Source organism: Ammospiza nelsoni, chromosome 8, assembly GCF_027579445.1.
Source record: "Ammospiza nelsoni isolate bAmmNel1 chromosome 8, bAmmNel1.pri, whole genome shotgun sequence".
Lineage (NCBI taxonomy): Eukaryota > Metazoa > Chordata > Aves > Passeriformes > Passerellidae > Ammospiza > Ammospiza nelsoni.
In genome coordinates, this window is record NC_080640.1 from 13,699,233 (window position 1) to 13,720,537 (window position 21,305).

Consider the following 21,305-nt stretch of genomic DNA (forward strand, 5'->3'; position numbering starts at 1 on the left):
GCAAACTGGATGGACAGTCTTGGTCAGTTGGGTCAGTGGCTTCCTCTCACACAAGCTCTGAAACCATTTCCCCCAGAAGCAGTTGCCCCTGCCCTGAAATTTTCAGCATTCAAAACACAGCATCATTTTGCTGTACTAGTCACTACCACTGACTTTTTCCTTACTGCACCAGAGCTGCTCCCTCTGACTGATCCTCAGCAAGAGCCAACACACTGCACTCCCCCAGGAGAGACCAGTCCTCCTGGAAGATCCTGTCCTGGAGAAACACAGGGATTACAGCACTCTCCTACCCACACTGTGCCCCGGAGAGCACTGCTGCTGTTAGCAGCATTGCCACAGAGGGAGCTGCACCAGCAGTAAAACCTAATGGGCAACATGCAGCTCTAGGGCCCATCTATCTAGCAGACATCATTTGCTTCATTGCTTAGTAACTTTTTAACCTGCAGAATCCTTCGTCATCTGCATCTGCAGTCTCTGCCTTATTGGAACATAAAATCAGAGAGCACCAGCAATTCACAGCACCCAGCAAAGGACCTGGTGGTGGGTAGGTTCCAGGGAGCATGCACAGGCAATGACAAAAATAAAAGGAAAAACAGAAACAAGAACAAACCAAGGTCTCTACATTGTCTTTTTAATTAGCACAGGAAAGCACAAGAATGCAATCAGTCAGCATCACCAGTACCTCACTAAAACCTCTCCATGCCCATAAGACAGTTATTAACAACCATGACACAGATTGAATGATCTCACACCAAGCAAAAGGTAAAACAGCCCCAACAATGCCCAGGTTAAAATGCACTTGTCCCTTTACCAACTCCCAGCTGCTCAGGGATGGGGGAGTGTCTCAGGTCAGACTAGCAAGGCCCCACAGGACAGAAAAGCCAGAGGCTCTGTCCCATCTGTTCCATGCCAGAGGATGGAGCAGCCAGCCTGTGGGGCATGTAATGCCAACCTCTCATCAGCACTGCTGCACAACAGGGCAGGACTGAGGGCAGCCAAACATGCCTTCTGTGCACCCTGCAGAGGTGTGGAGGCACTGCCTGTGTACCTCATCCAGAGGGAATTCAGGCAGTCCCACCCCCCAAACCCAGTCAAAGCACAAAGCACCACAAGCAAACTCAGCAGTCTGTCCCCTCAGCTCAGAGGGTGGAGGCTGTAGGAAGAGACTCTAGGGTTTTCCTGTTCCAGTAGAAATGTGCATTTTACATTGCAGTCATCAAATGGGCTTGTTTATTCCAGGTTTAGTACAAATCTTCCCCTTTTTCTCCCTCCTTAATCTCTACAACAAGTTAAAGTCCCTGAGTGTTTCTCTTCATGAATTCAACTGAATTGCAACATTTCTCATTGTAATGAAAAGGCTGCTGACACCTGGACTACAAAGAGGCTATTGCCTCTCCATAATAAAGTGCTGGATAATTGACATAAATTTTACAGTAGTAACTTCTAATTAATAGAGAAAACAATTTTTTTCCAAGTGCTACCACACTTCTCACAGAACAACTTTAAAGTTGCTGATGCAGGCTGAAGTCTTTGTTGAAATTAATCCCCAGAAGCACCACAGAGAAAGAACATAACTAAATAATTAGAAGTTAAATAAAAACACACACACAGCTGCCACATTTCCCAACAGACTCTGCCCAAACCCCAGCTGCACTCATCTCCTTCTCCCTTTCCTCTTTCTCTGTCTGCAGGAGCCAATTTCAGAGAGAGGCTCCACTGAGGCTGGCAATGCTACAGGCACATGATGGAAGCAGCTGCCACTGCCACTGGCTTCCAGAAAAGCATCCATCCAGGACTAGCAGCAGCTCAGAGCTCTTGTCTGACCCAACACCGCCCTACCTTTGCAGCTATCCTGGAGCTAAATGCAGTGCTGATGCTCTAGCACCACTCTTCACCCCCACACTGATCAAGCCATGACTGTTATTTCCATGTTCATGAATGCTAAGAGGAAAAGGAGGAGGAGGATGGTGCTATGATAGTTTCACAACTCAGATTCCCAGGACATGCTGCATGTACAGCACACATCTGTGGATCCAGAGGATGTGGAGTGGGTCAGATGGGAAAGGCAAAGATGGGGGCTGCAGATTCAAGGGTAACCATGCCATTTATGTGTAAGACTCACAGCACACTGCCAATCCAGCTCTGGTGTCCCAGATCTGCATCCAGCAGCTGCAGCTTGTACTACATGCAGTGAAGGAGCCATGGCCCTCTCATGCTGTGGGCTGAGAGCATGAGCCTGCAAGTCAGCCCCCACCAGCTCACACACCTGTCATTCATTCCCAGAGTAGAAGGCATCACCTTTTCTGCCCTGAGAACAGGAAAATTTACTGGAAGAAGGATATTTTTCCAATAGTAAAAAGTTCAGCCAGACCAAAAGATTAAGTGGAAGCATTGCAGGGCAATAACTGTAAGAGGTCACTGGGGAGAAGCACAGCCTGCAGAGGTGGGTGCAGCTCCCCATGAGCTCCAGGGTAACAAAGAGACATGAGGACATGCTCCAGCCCTGCTGTGGAGAGCCCAAAGCTGATGGAACTCATGGTTGTCTTGTTCAGTGTCTGGAGCTGGACACATGGACAAAGTAGAGCAGCACACAGCAAAGATGAGTGGAAATAGGGAGAGGAGGAGCCTCACCCTGCTCTCCACTGCTGGGTTGGTGCAGAGACCCCTGCACACAGCTCCCACCAGGTTTACTCTGGCAAGCACAGACTAACAAGTGTCCGTCTCCCTCTGTTCAGCTGACTGAGCATTAGCCAGGACATTGCTTCCTGGAGTTTGGAAGTGAACTGTCTCTGCCAGTCACTTCTCACAGTCCTGCTGTTTGCAGTGAACTGCTCTGTGCTCAGCCAAATACAGTCTAACTTGCTGTGTCCCCAATCCTTCCTGAGGCTGCTTTTATACATCTGTACTTGAGTGGTATCAAAATCCAGGCCTCATCACTTCCCTACACAAGGAAAAGGTTTTGATGGTACTTAAAAGATTATCATTATTATTATTTTAGTTAGCACATCAAGGAGGGACATTTCACACCCCTTTTTCTCACCTCAGCATAGAGCCAGTCTGTCAGGCTCAGATGATATATAGTAGCTCAGATGTTTGTTCAATGATCTCACAGGGATCTGTGATCTTTAAAGGAACAAGCCTACAAAGGCAACACTTTCTATCCATGGAGCGTGAGGGTTTGGTTACAGTCTTTTTCTTCTGCCCACAGGTGCCTCTTCTAAAGATAAATAATTTATAAGCTCACTCAGAAAATTACTGTTGTTCTCTGAACTCTGCTAGCAGAAATGGCATCCTATTTTAGGACAAGAGTTATCTGCTTCAGAAATGTTTTAAACCCACAATCCATTAGAAGCCTTAGGTGTTCAACTTTATTTAATGGTGGTAAAAAAACACACTGATCCAACCAATCTGGAAATCACTCAGCTTTCAGAAACGTCTCAAAGCCAAAACTGTTACCCAGCTCCACCAAGAAGCAACTGTAAATAAAACAGTGCCCATTCCAAGCTCCCACAGGACAGGCATTCCCAACACCCAACAGGTACTTTAAGAAGCAGTAAGGCTGCAGCCAAGGACAAAGGCAAGGAACAAGGAGATACACACACATGGTCTCTATGTGCACAGCTGGCAGGGCACTTCATTTGTAAGAGGTATAGACAAGCAGAACAGATTGATGTGGTGATAACCCTGGACATTCCTGCAGCCATCACCAGGACTAGGCAGGGCTGTGCTACAATAAACACCTTCTGAGCTCTGGCTGCCAGGTAGCTGAAAGCATGCCCACCTTACCAGAAAACCCATGCCAGGAATGCTTCTGCTGCAGAGTAATTTCAAGAAGTCATGTCTATACATGTTAAATGCACCTTGCTCAACCCATTCAGGTTCGGAGCACATGGAGCAAAATCGCATGTGAAAAAGCATCACACTGCCTTTTCTCAAATCCAGTCCACCTTTTCCAGTTTCAAAGATGGTCAGTGGGTTTATACTAATCTGCATATCCCACTTGGCACAAAGAACCTGGTATTCTTTGTGGGACACTGGGTGCTCTTTCCCAGACTGTAGGGGCAGGCTCTCCGGGGAAAAAAAGGAGGCAACTCTGTGCTATTCAAGGAAGGAAAACAGGTTCAGTGGGCTTCTGCCAAGGGAACAAACCTCCATATACTGAGTAACGCTGGCACTTTCAAAACCCAGGCAGAGAAAAAGAAGTCAAAGATCCTGAAACAAATTATCTTTAAAATTATCAGTTAATAAAATAAGCAGTCTCCAGAGCAGACATTTAGATCTGGAAGGGGAGATATGAAACCGAATGAGGCCCACTAAGCTTGCCTGTTTTTAGAAATTTTGTTGAGAAAGGCAGGCAGCGTAAAGAAAGGCCAGGATGATGGCAGGAGCATAAAAACCTGAGATAGATAGATTTGCTATTTTGGAGTTACAGCCCATTTTGGAGTTGTGAACCCTTATCTCCAGCTGGTGGCATTTATGAAAACATTTCTCACTGCTAGGTATGTAAGAGCACTTGCAATTCTGCCAAGGCTCGAAATGCACTGCAGATAGCAATGGACTGGACCGTTAATTTTTTTATTTCCCCTTTGTGCTTACAATTAACTTAAGTGCTGAAAAGTGATGGGCTATTCCAAGAGAAGCTTTTTATCTACCAGCTGCATTCTCACAGAGCAGTAAATCAACTGCTGTCACCAAACCATCACACTAGAGGACAAGAGCATCCTTATGCTCACTGTTATCATTCATGTTACCCGTTCAGCCTAAGTGGCTAACCAGCATTCAGCAAATGAATGCTGTGATTTGTGTGCAACCTTTGGTGCAATTCTCTATTTACAGAAGACCTTGTCCTCCTGAACACCGAGGAAAAAACGGTCAGCAGCAGCTCTTCAGCACATTTAACTGACCAAAGCAAGACCAGTAACCTTGGTGCCCAAAACAAGACAAAAGAGTTTTAAGTTGGGAACTGCTGCTCCAGCTGAACTGAGAAGCCAAGATGTACAAAGATATTACAGAAATCAAAGACAGATAGAAGAACCTTAAAAATGGTAGCTGAAGATTTTAAGAAAAAGTTTGAAATAAAATCCTTGTAGGACCAGTAGGCAGAAAGCATCCTGGCAAATGCTTGAACTCAAATACACAGCTTTCAGCTGAGATTGCCTTAGTGAAATGACAACAGGATACCTGATGTACACCAGAGGAGACTCATTTCCAGCAAAGAAATTCAAATTTGCCCAGACGACAGCTAGCTCAGGAATAAGGCTGTCTAGAGAATAGATTAAGGCAGGATATGCAACAAAGCCCTTTCTGTTCAATCAAACCCAGACAGAAGTAAGTGCACTGCTCCAGCTCAAAGAAACCAAAACCTAATTGTGCCCAAGGAAAAAACAATGGGGAGCCTTATGCTGGGTACGGTCTAATCAAACACCTGCAGTCACATGAGGCTTCTGGAACAACGACACCTGGTCAGGTTCACAGAAATCAGCAGAGGATCCAAGAGAGCTTGTGCCCCTCACACAGCCACCATGGACTTCTTTGGGATATAATGATTGCAGACTAACGTAGAGATAAAACCAAATCAAAACTCACCAAGACATTGGCTTGAAGATCAAGACAAGTGAAAGCAGAACACAGACACTCCAAAAAGCTAGGGAACTTGGCATGCATTTTGATTTTCTTTTTGATCTTTTACAGCAACTAGCAAGCCAATGGCCTTTATGAATGTACAGTCCTAGGTCTGATGCTTGCTGAGAAAAAGTGGATGCTAGATTAGGTTTTTTTCTTTTTTTAATGATCAGAAATCTTTTTAAACTTGGTTTGCACAGCATGAATAAATTTAATTAAAGGAAGCAGCAAAACTAAATACCGACATGCCAAAAAGCTGGCCACAAACCAAGTGGATGCTTGTATTTAAAGTAAGTCAAATCAATATAGGACATGCTAGAGAAAACCAGCTAGGACTGGAAAAGGAAGGTGCACATTTGCAGGGGCAGACATTAGGAAGATTAGTTCCCTAGTTCCTACTTACATTTCAGCAATTAGTGGAAGTGATAAAAAGCAGTCATTCAGTGGCCTGAGGAGATGCAGTGAAGCCAAGAAAGAAGAAACACTAAGCTCACCTGCCTAACTGACTACATGTGGAAAATGAAGTGAAGTCTGTTCTCAGGGAAAATAAAAATTTTTGAATACAAGCAAGAACTCTGGATAGTTAAGAAACCCATTGAGCAAACAACTGTTTGATTATTTGCACTATTTTGCAGTTCTTTGGTATGTTGGATGAACTAAGGGCATTGGAATCAATACACAAGATTTAAAACATGGGTTTTCAAAGACTTACACAGTGAAAACAACAGTTTTTCTCCTCTATTTTTGTTCTCTCTCTAATAATTTCTAATTCTCTATTTGTCTTTATGACTACCGTTGAGTCTTGAGCCAACATTCCCAGGCCTATCACAATGACTCCAGGAGTCCTTTCCTGCATAACAATATCTAAAAGACTTAAAACTACAGTTTAATGATTCTGAGAGACTTACAAATTCAGTCTGCAAAAATGCCTTCTAAAGATAGAGCCCAAAAGAAATAGAAGATCTGTACTCAACCGGTTAGCTACAAATAGCTAGAAAGACTGTAGTAGCAGTATGTAAGTTAGCAAGCTAATAAGGAAAGGTGGGCAGTGCTTGGAAATTTGTGTGACTCAACCCACATAAAAGTTCTAGCTCTTAAGGCTTTTACAAATCTGGAGTTGGAACAGACAGCTATAAGCTGCTGGATGATTCTTATCCTACAGAAAATCCTGTAGTGAAAAGAAACCTTCATTTGCAAAATGTCTGCTCTAAGGCAGCAGTCCCAAAAGGGGTTTAAGCCAAGCTAAGTGCAGCTCACCTAGCCTGCAGTCCAGAGTCTGGAGTTCTTCCTTCAAGGGCGTTCACTGCAGAAATAAGACATTCTACTGTGCAAGTCAGAACTCTCTCTGTTCTAAACACAAGTACCAAGGATGCTGGGGACGAGGCAGGACTGACATCAGGAGGGACTGAGACGGTAAAGAAGGAGTAGAAATTATTAAAATATAGAGCATGCAGCTATGCAAGTCAGGTTTATAAGAATTACAGCAGTTATGGAATTCCTACCAAGACAAGGGGATCAAATCAAATCTATCCCAACTAAGTGACTCCTCACAACCCCCAGGCACACTTTGGGATCTCAGACTAATCTGCATTGCACAGCAGAGGAAAAGGAGTGGACAAAGTCTGTGGTGAGAGCAAAAATTAGGAAATCAAATAATTTCTGACATGCTGAAGGAGTGAAGCTTGTTAACATTTTAATTTGTTGAATGATTCCCTTTTGTGCTGTTGGAATGTGTCATTCTTCTGAAACTCCATCTGGGCAATGACCAGAACTGAAACAGAATGAGACCCTTAATGCTTGGAAGCATCCACAGCCAACACAGAAAACGTTTTCTGCCTGCAAAACCAGAACTGCTTCAACTTGACTGCTAAGTTAATTTAAAAGGAACATTTAAACAGCTATTGGGACAAATGGAAATGCAGGGGCTACTATCCAAGATAATCACTAGCAAGGGCAGGCCTGATGAGATGATGAACGCTGTAGGCTGAGACACTTTTTGACTGAAATGGATGTGCTGGAAAGCTGGCCAGCAGACAGCCAGCAAGGTGAAGCTGAGTGGGAGCAGAGCCTTGGGCATGGACCACACACAGAAAACAGCTCAGATGTTTCTGAGAAATCAGTCTGTTGCTTATTACTGTCCTTCTCAGAGAAAGACATCCATGTGCAATCTCAGGAATAAACACAGAGGCACCAAAGGTTGCTGACACTAATTTGTTTCTAGTCCTTCATCCTCATATTACCAGAGCCTAAGATAATAGCTATGCCTCTGAGGAAGGAGTGAGTCCTGGCATGGTTAAATGGCATCTTGCAATCAAAACATACTTGGAGAACAAAAAAGCCTTGTATGCCTTGGAACACAGTGTTTATCCCATAAACATTTCTTCCACTTATGTCCTTAAAATATCAGACCCACCACCCCTTCAGCACCAGCACTCTCACCATTCACATGCTCCCAGCAACAAGCCCCAACACTGTAGGAGACAAATCTCTTCAGAATGTGGAGCTGAGAAAGACTGAAAAGAGGCATCTTACCTCTATGACAGCGAGCTTTTATCTGCACAGACATTCAGATGCTGGATGGGCAGGAAGGACATGACACAAAGGTGAGGTTTATTGCTGACAGGCCAGATAAGATGACAGTGTTGGCTGTACACCCACCACTGACAATCAAGGAAAAGGTGACTTGTGCTGTCACCTGCTCTCTCCAAAGGATGAGGAGAACAAAAGAATACAACCTATGCTTCCTTTCCAAAGCACCTTTAGCTGTTGACTCCTCAAATTGAGCTGATCAGCAAGTTGAGCAGCAAGCTGGAGAACCACTTATCCACAATGTCTGCCCTCTGAATCAAGAGCATGCACCCTTTGCTGTCACAGCTCTAAACAGAACCTGCTGGCTACAGAGGTGGGATATGCTGAAGACTTAGGTAAAGACAATACCACTGTCCTGGGGATATGAAGCTGACCACCAATGCTTCTGCTTCCTCTATATATTTCTCTTTTGCCATATTCCATGGATCAGTACCTGCAGGATCTGAGATGGAAATATCATCTCCACTGCAATTTCTGCAGTGCTTGGAGGACACCACTGTTCTACAGCCTAAAAATCCCTGTGTGAGGATTTAATGCTCCCAAGTGCCTCTTGGACATCAAACATTTTGAAAACTATTAGCTCTGATGGGTTTTTGAATAAGGCCCAGGGAAGCCACTTCCTCAATATTTCTTATGAGGAAAAGGTAGCTCTGATCTGGTAGAATAAAAATTACTGAGAAGGAAGAAGAGAAGGAGAAACAAAGTCCACACAGCCCACATCACCTGTAAGCAAGGAAATGAGATTTGATTCACTCTGTGATCCTGAGGTGTATTCAATTTAAGCCTGAATTTCCACTGCATAAATTCAACTTGGCTGAGCAATGTCCCCATTAGAGACTGTCCAAAACAACCTAAAATTACCCACAAATGATCTTTGAAGCTGAAGGTTCAAAGCCTTGGTGAGGTGGGGCTTTTTAGCATATTTTTGCATAAGAAACCCATAAACCCATGTCTTCCCAGAAGTTTGAAGAAGACAATATAAAGAAAGCAATTAGATACAGTGCATACACAACTCCTTATTGTTGCCAATTAATCAATTTATTTATTTAGTTCACTGGTTTAATTTCCTCTTCCTACACCACAGAGAACAACTCTGGGTCTGTTTTCTATGAGTCAAAGGGATTAGATGACAAGCTGAAGTCACTCACTAAAAGGACTTGAGGGCTTCAGTTCAGGGATTAATAACTCAGCAGCTTTTTCTCCAGATTTTAAAACCTTTAACTTATATTGCATCAGCTGGTAGTTTTATCTGCAAAACTATTTTTGTTTAAATGGGAATCAAACCCTGCTCTTCCCAAAATGCTGCTGCATTGCCCTCTTGATATTATTCTCACATCCAAATTTTTGACTATATGTAAAGAGGATTTCATGCTTGCTTAGGAAACTTCTTAAGAAACTGCACCTTATACTAATACACAAGTTCAAGTTCTACTTGGCTTTTCCTGAATAACCAGACACAACAGCTGAGCAGTCCCCTCTGGAATTCAACACCACTAGAAGGGCTGGGTGAAAGCTTTGGACCAGGTCTCGCTGTGTCTTCAACTCAGTCTCACATTTCAAAGAAGATCTACAAAATGTTTGCCTGCATTTGATCACATAGTAACACACCTTTAAGGATAAAGCAGAGGGATCCATTCTCACCCTCACACCTTCAGCTAACACAGAATAAATTGGTACCACACTTATCTTGCTAAGAAAGCCAGTGGCAGAAGTTAAAGGGGGTCACATTTTTAATTACCCTGTAGAGACTCTGATCTTACAGTTCTAAGTATCATTTGCTAAAGGGAGCTTCAGTGAAATAGTGCTATAATTTAACCCTAACACTTCTACATCTTAGACTCTATAAATAAAACACAGAAGCAAGTCTACAGGTTGAAAAATTCAGATACTTTAAAGGTCTGGGGTTTCTTGGAACCTGAATTGGCCTGACTCAGCAAAGACTGAATTTCTTCCATATGCCTTTTTAAGGCCCAGCTTGCGACTGTGCCTAAAGCTTTTATTTGGTGTATTTTCACAAACTGCAATAAGTAGAGCTGTTCACTTTGTTTACTGCTTCTAGACAACAACTGCCATCTACAATCAACTCAGAGAGGACAGCAGGGCAGGGCTGGCAGCAGCCACCAGATGCAGCACAGCAGCAAGTGATGGCTGTGCATTAGGAAAGGTCCCATCATTTTTCCTTCTCAACTCTCTAAAATATGTGAAAGGCACTAATTAACAGGCTACCCAAGTACCCAAGGCACATAAAAGCCACAAAAAAAAAAAATCCCTAGTGTCCTGTTAAGGCCCAATCCTAAGATGACTACCAAGGCTTTAGGAACCAACTGAACTCTCCCAGTCACAAGTCTCCAAAACTGATACCAGAAAGAATTCCAACATCACAAGAACTGCAGAACCAAGAAAAGCAAAAAAGAAATAAAGTGACCTACTTTATATTCTGTTATCACATGTTGAAAGAGACCGAATCATAAAATGCCAGAAAGGCACATGCAAAGGAATCCTCAAATTGCCTGCACTGTCAGCAGTGTGACAGCACTCAGCCTCCCACAGAAAAAACAAGGGCAGGGAAAAAACTCCACTCAAATACTGTGCCAGAACAACAGTACCCACAGAGAAGGGAACATACAGTAGGAGCTACAGAGAACATAAGAAGCCTGAAATGCCACTTGCCCTTATCCCAGCAGGCTCATCAGAGCCTCTCCCAGGGAGGGACACCGAGCGTCAGAACGATCCCAACGCCTTTTCCAAGAGAAAGGGACACAGGACAGCTCTCTTAAACATTTCTATTTCTCCAGCATCTGTTCCTGACTCAGTCACAAGTGGCAGGGCAGAAGAATGTGCAGCAGTCTGTAAACACCCAGGTACAGCTGTGTGAGGTGACTGCAGAGGGTTGACAGCCCAGAGTCTGGATTAACCTTTTCAATAACAACACTGTTAAGAACTGGAAAGTAAGGGGCTCGGAGAGCGTAGGCAGAGATTTTCACCCTCCATTCCCCAGGTTTCTACAGATTATTCCATAAAAATAAAAACCACTTATTCCCCAGATTTAACTTCACAGATTTTTGCATCATTCTTTCCTAAAATAAAGATCAGGGTCAAGCCAACTGGTCATTTTTCTTCAAGCATCTTAACCTGACCTTTTCAAACTCGTCACAGAAAAAGGTCTCCATGACATACCTAAGCTGAAGTCATGCTCAGTTATGATCTCATGTATGAAAAACACGGCAGCTTCAATCCTCATCTCACAACAGAACAGTTACCTGCATCTTCAAATCATACCTCACTCAGCTGAAGGGTTTCTGGGTGACAATGAGGGACCAGGCTATGCCTAAAGCTAACAAGATCACATGTTAACAACTAACTTCCTGAGCAATTAGGACAGGAGTGGTCAGTGACCAATTTCTCTATGCTAAAACATTTGGTATGACATTAACTGCCCAGCCCCAGTACCACTTACTCCCAGTTCTGATGCATCAACACACTAAATAGCAACAGAAGCACTTTAGGACTCAAGCAGTCCAGGAATATTATCCCTCTGGGCACTACTGAGGGTGGAAAGCTCAGCAAAATCTGCATGATGTGGAAATCTGTCACCAACCAGATAAATTAAGGTTTAGATCATGTTAATATTCTGCCCTGCAAAAAGTGTGTCACGCTCAGGTATCTGCAAAGAGGCTGAGATGAAGTATTACAGCAGATTTCTTTTTATTCTTCTGAGAAGGGGAGTTTAGCCCAGCAACAGACCTAAGTTTTCTTTCTATGCCTATAAAGTGACTTGTAGGTGGTACTGTAATTAAATAGGTCCATCCCTTAAAATAGAAAAGCACATCTTTACAGCTGAGGTGAGAACTAATGCTCTGTAGTGAGATACTTCCATCAAGTCACTAGTCACTAGTTTTCAGGAGCATAAATGACAGGGTAGAAAATTCCCAGCAAAGCAGCCTGGATGCAAAAAATATAAGCAGACAACCAAAGTCTGAGTTCCAGCATGCCTACCTCAGCTCCCTCACAAATCCACATTTCTGTTTTCATCAGTGGAAAGATTGTTCTTGTTCTAGTGTTTCAAAATGTTCAACAAAAATAGCAAACAAAACAGCTTTAAGAACTCTACACTGCAGTTCACAGCTACCTTTCTTAAGAAATGAAAGGGACAAAACCACCTGCAGATACAGTCACATAAAGCTCCATCTAGAACCACATTCTGTGCTGTAAGCTGTTTATAAAATGACAGATAAACTTGGTGGTGACAGAGATAGCCAATGTTTCCTGTAAGCTGAACAGATGCCTGACTCCAGCAAACCACCACCAAAACAGAGCTGAGCAGAGGCTGGTACCTAGGCTTGGGGAGGGGTATATCTGTTTCTAGTGCAGAAGAGACTGGAAAAGGAGACTCAGTCATTAATCAGCCAGCTAAGCACACTCTCCCTTTAAACACTTGGAAAGAGTACTGCTGGCAGAATGAGAGATATCTCAGGGTTCTGTGGGACTTTCAGATTCACATATGGATTGATTCATCCTGGGTTTGGAGCATTATTTGCCACTGAACCAGGAGAAGGCTGCAAAGCACAATGCACCACCAAAGTGAAAAGAGTGGTGCCTTACTTGCAGGAAGAGCGGTAATTTGGTTTACAACAAGCTGAAGAAATATAACCAGAGGGGAGTTGAGAGCAGTGCCCAGATTCCCACAGTATTCCCACAGCACTGTTACCTTCCAGCTTTCCATTGTTTTAAACATGCTCATGGGGCGCCAGTGCAGCTCAGTTTGCTCTGAAGAAAGGTATTGCAGACCTTCCTAAAGCCAAAGCACCCCAAGAAGAGTTAGCTGGCCACCTCATATCAGCTCCCTGACACTAAATCTCATTGCTTTAATGATGCCTTGTCTGTCCCTGCAAGCAGCTGCCACTGTCTCAGAGACAGAAGCTCGTTCATGCCATCACAAATAGCAGAAGCACTCATAAGAACTTCTACAGTTTTCACATAGGACTCAAACCCAGCATTTTCAGTGGAGTCAGGAAGCCACAGAGTATGATTTCAACAGCATTCTCTGTGTGTTTTTACATCCAACTCACAAACAAATGCAGTCTGCCAAATTACAGCTGCTGAGGAAAATACACTTGGGAAACCTCGATAGGGTTTGTGCACAAATAAGCCTTCAGCAGGACAGTTCATTAGTGGGATTCTGCACACAGTGACACTCAGTGGCAAAGTTTCCAGCTTTGGACTAAGGCATATGGCAGGAGTCACTGGAAACAATGTTATTAGGTGACAGTCTGCACATTACTGCCTTCTCCGATTGTTGAGATTGTAACAGGAGATTTTCCATACTGATCCATCTTACTGCCAGAGGTCATCCTAACTAAGACCTGTTTTCATGGAAGAGGAAAGCTTGCTAGTTTAAACTAACATTGATACAACTGTGACACACCAGTTAACACTGATACCAGCGATGCTTGCTGGGTCACATCAGCTTATTCTAAAACAGTATGTACTGTCAGACAATGCTCCACAACAATTTACCAGTTTCTTGTCTGGGAGACCAGAATACATTTCTCCTCTTCAAAATTCTTGCTGTGAAGCATTATTTGGTGGAGAACATAAATCTACAGATCAGAAAATGTGAAAGAGGAACTCCTCCAAACAGGAGCTCAGGTGAAAGCAAACACAGGGCTATGAATTAATCCTCCTGCAGGCCTACACCCCTGCCAGCTACGAGGCAGATGCTGCTGCTCAAACAGCATGTGCTGCCAGCATTGCTCAGCTCCCCAGGAGCTTCTCTGTGCCTTAACTGAGCCATGGGGGAATCCTGGGGCCTCTGACTAAGGCAGTGGAATTGATTTACAGCCCCTGGCACTTGGCTCATGAACCACCTTCCCCAGCTCCCATCTCTCCAGACATTCATTCTCCCAGCTTGCTGCCTTTTGAGTGGCACATCTTGGTTCCCTGAGCAATCCCAGTGCCTGTCCCAGATCTCCCATGAAGACAGGAAGAGTGACACACATCAGGGGTGCCATTCTCTCCACTCCTAAAAGGTTTGTCTTTGAGGACCCTACTGGGGACAATAAATTTCTATGTACTGTCTTAACATCCAAATGTCAAGTGTCAGAGAGCCAAAAAAACCAATCTTACAGCTGAGTGGAGCTCTGTTCAGATGTGGCACCTTTTGGCTCAGCAGCACTTACTCTCCTGCTCTGGGAGGGGTGGAGACCACAAAGCTCCATTTGTTTCCCACTCTGAAATCACAGCCATAACCCAATTTGTCACTTTTGGGAAACAGCTGCAGCTCTAGCTAGGATCCAGAAAAGGAAAGCAGAAAAAACATCATCTGTAACAGCAGGATCCTACCAGAGAGAAGGAAGAGCAGCAGTGTCAAAAGGCAGGAGTTTTGCCCCAAAGAAGCTCCAGAACGAGCAGGGCTGGCAGTCACTGCAGTCAGTCCCCTTCTGTGAGAGGAAAATGTGACTCCAGGAGTGGCTGATGACAGCCACACTGCTGTCTGTAGCTGGCACAGCAGGCTGTGCTCTGTCTGCTTTCAGGACTCCCAAATACAGGGACACTGAGTGTAAGGAAGCTTAAGGTGGAGCTCAGGACTAGAGTAACAAATCACAGTGCTATAAATCCAGCTTTACAGAGGACAGCCAAAGAAGTTTGCATGGTATCTATAGGTATTCTGGCAAAAGCCAACATCTATTGTTCCTGTTTCACAAGGGATTAAAGAACCTTCTCAATCTGAAGTTTTACAAAATGCAAATTGAATTGTGCATTCACACAAGCCAGACGTTGACAGCTTCTGCTTTAATCACAGATGTGCAGAGTTGTAATTTAATCTTTATAAATGCAGACTGTTTTGATCATTCTGTTGCAATCCTCTGTGGAGCTTTCCCTGCCCTATACAGGCACTTAACAGTGACAGGAATCCCTAACACTGCTCTGCACTTCCTCAGCAGCCTTCCCTGGCAGATCCCACAGCACTTCAAATGCTGCCTGGCTGCCCTCACTCAGGAGGACACAGGGCTCAAGGTTTGCTCAAAGCAGCACAGTGACAGCACAAAGCTCAGACCCCACCCTGCAGCCCTTTCCTCTAGCAACCCACAGCCCCTTTTCTAGGTTTAGAAGCAATAAAAAGCAAGTATGTGCAAAAGAAGCACATATAAGCAAATCTGAGAAGTGTTATGTGAAACAAACTCACTGGTAAAGAGGACAAGCACTGGGACTAGAGCAACATCAGCCTGTCTCCACAATGCAGACTGGAAGATCATTACAAAGCTGAACCTATGGATCATGCTCAGCACAGTCCCAGCTGTGAATCAGGCTGGGCTCAGAACTCACAGCACTGAGTGCAGCTTCTGTAGCCCCAGCACAGAAACCTTTCCAGCTCCACCAAGATAAGCTGCATTCAGTGGCAGCCAGCAGAGAGTAGCACCTCCCCAAGGCAGATCTTGCAAGCCACGTCCCCAGCACTCAGTGGTCACCTGCACCACTGCAGTCTTGGGGCCCTTATCAGTCCCTTCTGTAGTGGCAAAGCCAGGCCAGGATGTGAAAACTGCCCTAAGAATTGAAGGCAAGCCTTGCTTTGAAGTTTAATGGATTTATTTTGTTACTAGTTTGTACCTCAAGGCAGTCCCTTATCTGCCCAAGAGGGCAGCTCACAGAAGTGGTGGAAGCAAGACATGCCTCAGCATCTGCAGTGCACAACGGGTGGAAAGATTCCTCTGCTCCAGGAGCCACCCAGGTTTTTTGGGGTCACACTGCCTCTGAGGCCAGAGCAGCTAAAGTCCCACCAACAGAAAGAGGCAGGATGCTGGGGCAGCTTTGTGGTGAGCCTGAACGAAGGGAATGGAAGAGTGTCTCCCATTTCTTACTGGAACAGGGCAGCATCTCTCCAGTAGCAGCTGTTTTTAAAAATCCAAGTCCTTCTTTTGTCTCTCTAATGGCCTAGCACACTTGTCCCCCCTCCTCCAGTGACGCACAGATTACTGCATTCTGCATGTTAATAAAAGGCACTACACAGCACAAAGTCACTGCTCCAAAGCTCACCTCCAGCTCCAAATCTCCTTGCTGCAAAGCTGATCAGACCTTGGAGCCTGTTCAGACCCATTCAGTCTGGCACACTGCATAAAGCAGACTGAGGTGTTAGTAAATAGTAGGGACATTTCTCTGATAAAACAAAAAACAACAAAAGCAACAACAACAAAAAAGAGGACAATAGCTAAACCAGAGAAAACTCCCATCAGCTAAGCAAACCAGCAATTTGCCAATTCCAAAAGACTTTTTATATAGATTCTTTCCAATTTCACCTGGTGCAGCTCTGATCTTTCTATTTAAACGATAAAATCTGTTTCAAGCCATTAGTCATGAGTAGGTGTCTGTAATGAGACCATGAAAGCCAACATCCCTGCTTCATTTGCAAAGACATGATGACTTTAAATTAAGGTCTTGCCTTGGTGATCCCTCCTTAGCTGGAGTTTCATATTCCCATTACTGTGTGCAACACACCCCCAGCAGGCTTGAGACCTTCTGCCCCAAAGCTCAGTGCATTCCAGAAGTGAAGCACCATTATGCCAACACCATTATAAAGTATTTCTCAAGCCCTCACAACACTTTATATTAATGTAAGAGATTAGGGGGATTTACTGTGGTAGCACCTAGCACTGACAGTACTCTGCATTTCAAAAATATCAAACGCAGACATTGACAAGAGGCTTTTAACACCACTGCCAGCACTGCTAAAAAAAGACAAAGCATTTGTTGTCTGCCAGTGGTTTTGCTACTAGTTATGGAAACCAGAACAACTTGAATAAACCCTGACATTGATGGCTCGGAATTAAAACACTTTAGGGCACCTAAAACCAACTACACCCTTTTGTGTCCTTCTGTTTTCACAAACCCCTTGTGGAACCTCCTCGAGCAGCACTGCAGGTTAGTCCCTCAGAGCCTCACCAGGTAACAGAGGCCATCTGGATGGCAAGGAGGAGCATTCAGCAATTGAGGTATGACCTCAGTGGCCTGACCAAACTGGATTGCAGCTACTGGAAGTGCTGGGTTAGTGCTTGGACTACATGATCGTAAAGGTCTTTTCCAACCTGAAACAATTCTAAGATTCTGCCTGAGTTACAAAGGTACTACAGTGTGAAACAAGCCAAGTGTTACACTCATTTGTCACAATTTCACAAGTGATAGAGTTGTCCTGTTTTTCCATCACAATCTTTGCTGGCTCCCAGCATTTTCCATCTGCAATTACCAGACATAAAACAGGTGTTCACAGCAGTCTCTCACACTGAACTTTACTTCCATTTTTGAGATGACATAACATCCCCACTGTGGCTGGGAAAAAAGAGGGGCTTCTCCTAAAAAAAAACCCACAGAAATGTTCCTGACTAACAAATATTATCAGTCCTGTGTGTCTGACATCTCAATTTTAAGACCCTTAAAGAGGAAATCATGGAGAGAAAAAATGCCAAAGAGAAAACAAGACCTCAGTGAGCAGTCTTCTAATTGGCACAAGACTTGATTGGCATGCAAGGCACCACAACACATTCCTACTCAGAGAAGATTCAACCCAAACTAATGGGTTCCTCTCACTTTGGCCTTTCTTCAAAGCTCTGCTACACTGCTATCAGGCAGAGCTGCCTTCTTACAAACAGCTGCTCTTTCACATCCAGAAAAGGGCTGATGTGAGACCCCACCTAGACCATTCATGCTGTGTGTTCATCCTTTCTGTTTGTCTGCTCTTCCAGAGAAACTCTTGTGTTGCTGTTTCCTCACTGCCTTGACCCTGTTTTCTACAACTGCTTATGCCAGAAAATATTTTGGGAGCTTCTCAGATCAGATATGGCACTGAGAAATTCTACTGCCTCCAACATATTAAGTACAAGGCAGCCCAATCATCTGGAAAGTACAGATAAGCCTATGAATTCATTTCATAAAAGGCTATTTTGCCCTTTGACTCAAGAATGTACCAAAACCTCTTTGAAGACATGGGAATAATCACTTGCATGGGAGAGCTAAAATTACATTGGCAGTTAATGGCCAACCCCATCTTTTGACTGTGCAGCATATTTCAGTCCCTTAAAGGATGTGCAGGGAGGAACCAAATGTGTTGAGAGAACACCACAAAACAACAAATTAACACTGTAGTCGGGTTTAACAAATTAGCAAATGAGGAAAGATGCCAATAACTAGCTAAGACATTCCCTGCTTCATGGTGAGGAACTACAGCAAGGTCAAACCAGCTAATGACTGGGAAGGATCCTGAGTTTGCCTCGGCAAGGAAATGCTTTGCAGAGGGCACTAAGGATCCCATTGTGTTTATAGGCTGAAGTGGATCATTGTTTGCTTGCCCCTGGGAATCTCCCACTCGTTGCTGGAGAATATGGGATGGAAAAGGTCTTTTCCCACTATTTCTGATAAGAACATTGGATAAACCCCACAACAGTCAGCAAAGCAGTTCCATGAAGTCTTACAAATATACCTGCCTAGACCAGAAACCTGCATATTCAGACTATGGTTCCTGGAAATCTCTAGGGCTGAGAACTTACAGTGGCATTAATAGCCTACCCTTAAAACAATCCCACATCCATCATTTTCAAGGGCCTACAAATCCTCCCAGCATGTAATATTGTTAAAATTAATGCTTGTAAATAAAAAAGAAGAAAGCCCTGAAATGACAGACTTAGAATAGTAATAAATGGACATTGGTAATTAACAAGGTAATAAAGGCTTCAATAGGATTAGGAAAAGAAAAAGAGCAAAATCTCTTTCAGCTGATTACTTAGCTACATTTAAGGACATTAAAACATAAAAATAAATAAATAATCTAACACATGAACATGGTGTCAGAACTTAGCTTCAGGTGAATTTGAAACAAAGCAGAGCAGCTGGAAATCCCCCTTCACACAAAGCTGTGTCAGACATACCTGCCTGATCAGCAGGAGATTACCACAGAGGAGTGTAAGCAGCCATACAAGAATGCAGAAAAAGACTGGTGTCTGAGAAGGAAATCTTAATTAAAAGGAAAGTTTTACCCTTAAAATTCTAAAAACAAATGTTTCCACTAAAGAAACATAAGTCTTCTGAAACTACCAGAATAACTCAAAGGAGAAAATGACCAGTCTCAAATGTACTATCTGTGTGTGGACACACAATCTAAATGTCAGCATTAAATATTTCAATGTGGTACACTTCAAAAGACAGGGCTATAAAGGATGGTGGATTCTGTGTAGAAAATATTTAAGGAGAACAGAGAAATTGGTAATTAAGTGAACACACAATTTAAAACAAAGGTACAGCTGGAAGGAAAAACAAAAAAGGAAAGAGACTGCAGCAGCCAGAAGGCAAGCTTGATCCCTCCCCTTCCCACACACATGCTGAACAGCTCACACAATGAAAACAGCAAATTCTGTTAGCCCACAAAAGCCAGAGCCTGGGCTTGATCTGGGCCAACTACCAGTATGGCTCATGCACTTACAGCCACTGACAGAGGGGAGACCACAGTCCAAACACACAGACCTGAGCTCACTGGCACAGCTGCAAGTGGAGGCAAGAAGTCTCCATCCCTCTCCTCCTGGTGCAGTAAATTGCAGGTGAATAAACACCCAGGGACCACACACTCCCTCACCACAGTGACATCTCCCTTATTTCTCTGCAGTTCATCTGGGGCTATTACTGCTTTATTTTGTTTTATATTCTCCCTATGTTGAGAGAAAGCATGAAGAGAGAAAAAAGAGAAATCTGTCTGCCTTTCAACTTCCTAATCATCTTCCTCAAAATGCTTCATGCATCAGCACTGATTTCATTATCTGCCTGCTGCTAGGGATTTTATTTAAAGAATAACACACAAGGAAGAAAGGATTTAACCTGACCTCCCTGAACTGCTGGTGGATGAATACTACACAGAGCTGACAGTGAAAAGCTCATTTCCTTTCTCAGACTAACTCAAAGACTATGCAAAATTCCCCTCTATCCAAGCCTCCTGTTTTAAATTGGGCTATCAAAGGCTTTTCTTTTTTAGAGGCCTGGGTTGATGTAATCAGTGTATCATCAATGAATGAGGATTGATAACATAAACCACCACAAAGCATAGCTATGGATACAGTGACTCTCAAACGCAGAACAGTAAGGAAAACTGAGTGAATTAAAACCAATGTTCTTCTATCCAACTATACCAAGAAGAGAATAGAAACCAGTAGGGGCCACCTTTTTCCCCCCACACTGCATCAGTACAGCATTCATCCTAACTCTGGGGTGTTACATATTACAGATCAAGTAGGTTACTAAATGAAAAGGTTGGTGGGAAACATGGAAAGGTATAATAAAGAAATAGTAAAAATATCATGGACAGAAAGAGAAATGATTGCAGAGCAGGATACAGCCAGGACCTTCTAGCACACACAAGGATGGGATCCCATCCAGTGTTAGGGGCAACCCAAGGTGACTTAAATGAAGTCTGTCCTGGACTGCATAAACAATTTCTTCCCCAGAAGGTCCAGAGTTGTTGATGTAGCTGTATCTGGGAGAATTCCCCAAGCTCTCATTGGCAGCTCTGCATTTTGTCCACCACATGCTTCTGCAGAGTCATTTATCTCTCTAAGAGTGATTAATGTATAATTCTGATATTTTATTTTGGGAAATAGGCCATCTCTTCCATTCCTGAGACCACTCACAGTAGCCTATTTTCAAAAAGCCACGTTTACAAATTTATGCAATACCAGCAGAACACGAAGATAGTAAACCAGGGCAAATTAAGGAAGGGAAACCTAACACAATCACCCTCTTTATTAAAAACCCCTGCTTTTTAAAATCTAACTCACCTGAATTCAATTACCCTAGAAAATGTTTACCAGTTGTTGTCAGAGCTCTAGGTCCCCAATACCACCATAAAAACCCCATCAAACTACATTCAACAGTTCTCTGATAACCAAGTTTGCTGCCAAAAACTTCCTGTCCCATTCTAAATGCCAGCATCCTCACAGTGTCCAAATACACTTGCTGACAATGCTGAATATTTTGCTTGTTTGTACCCATCCTTCTACATCTGCAGGACCAAAATCTCTCTATGTGGTGGTAAAATTGGCCAAAGCAATTCTTGCTTTTCTTTC

At 43.6% G+C, this 21,305-nt stretch overlaps 1 protein-coding gene across 3 annotated transcripts in view; it reads right to left on the bottom strand.

Moving 5' to 3' along the window:
* The window catches only part of ARMH3 (armadillo like helical domain containing 3), a 122,769-nt gene that overhangs the window by 12,330 nt on the left and 89,134 nt on the right, over positions 1-21,305 (bottom strand). The gene's annotated exons all lie outside the window — the stretch shown is intronic.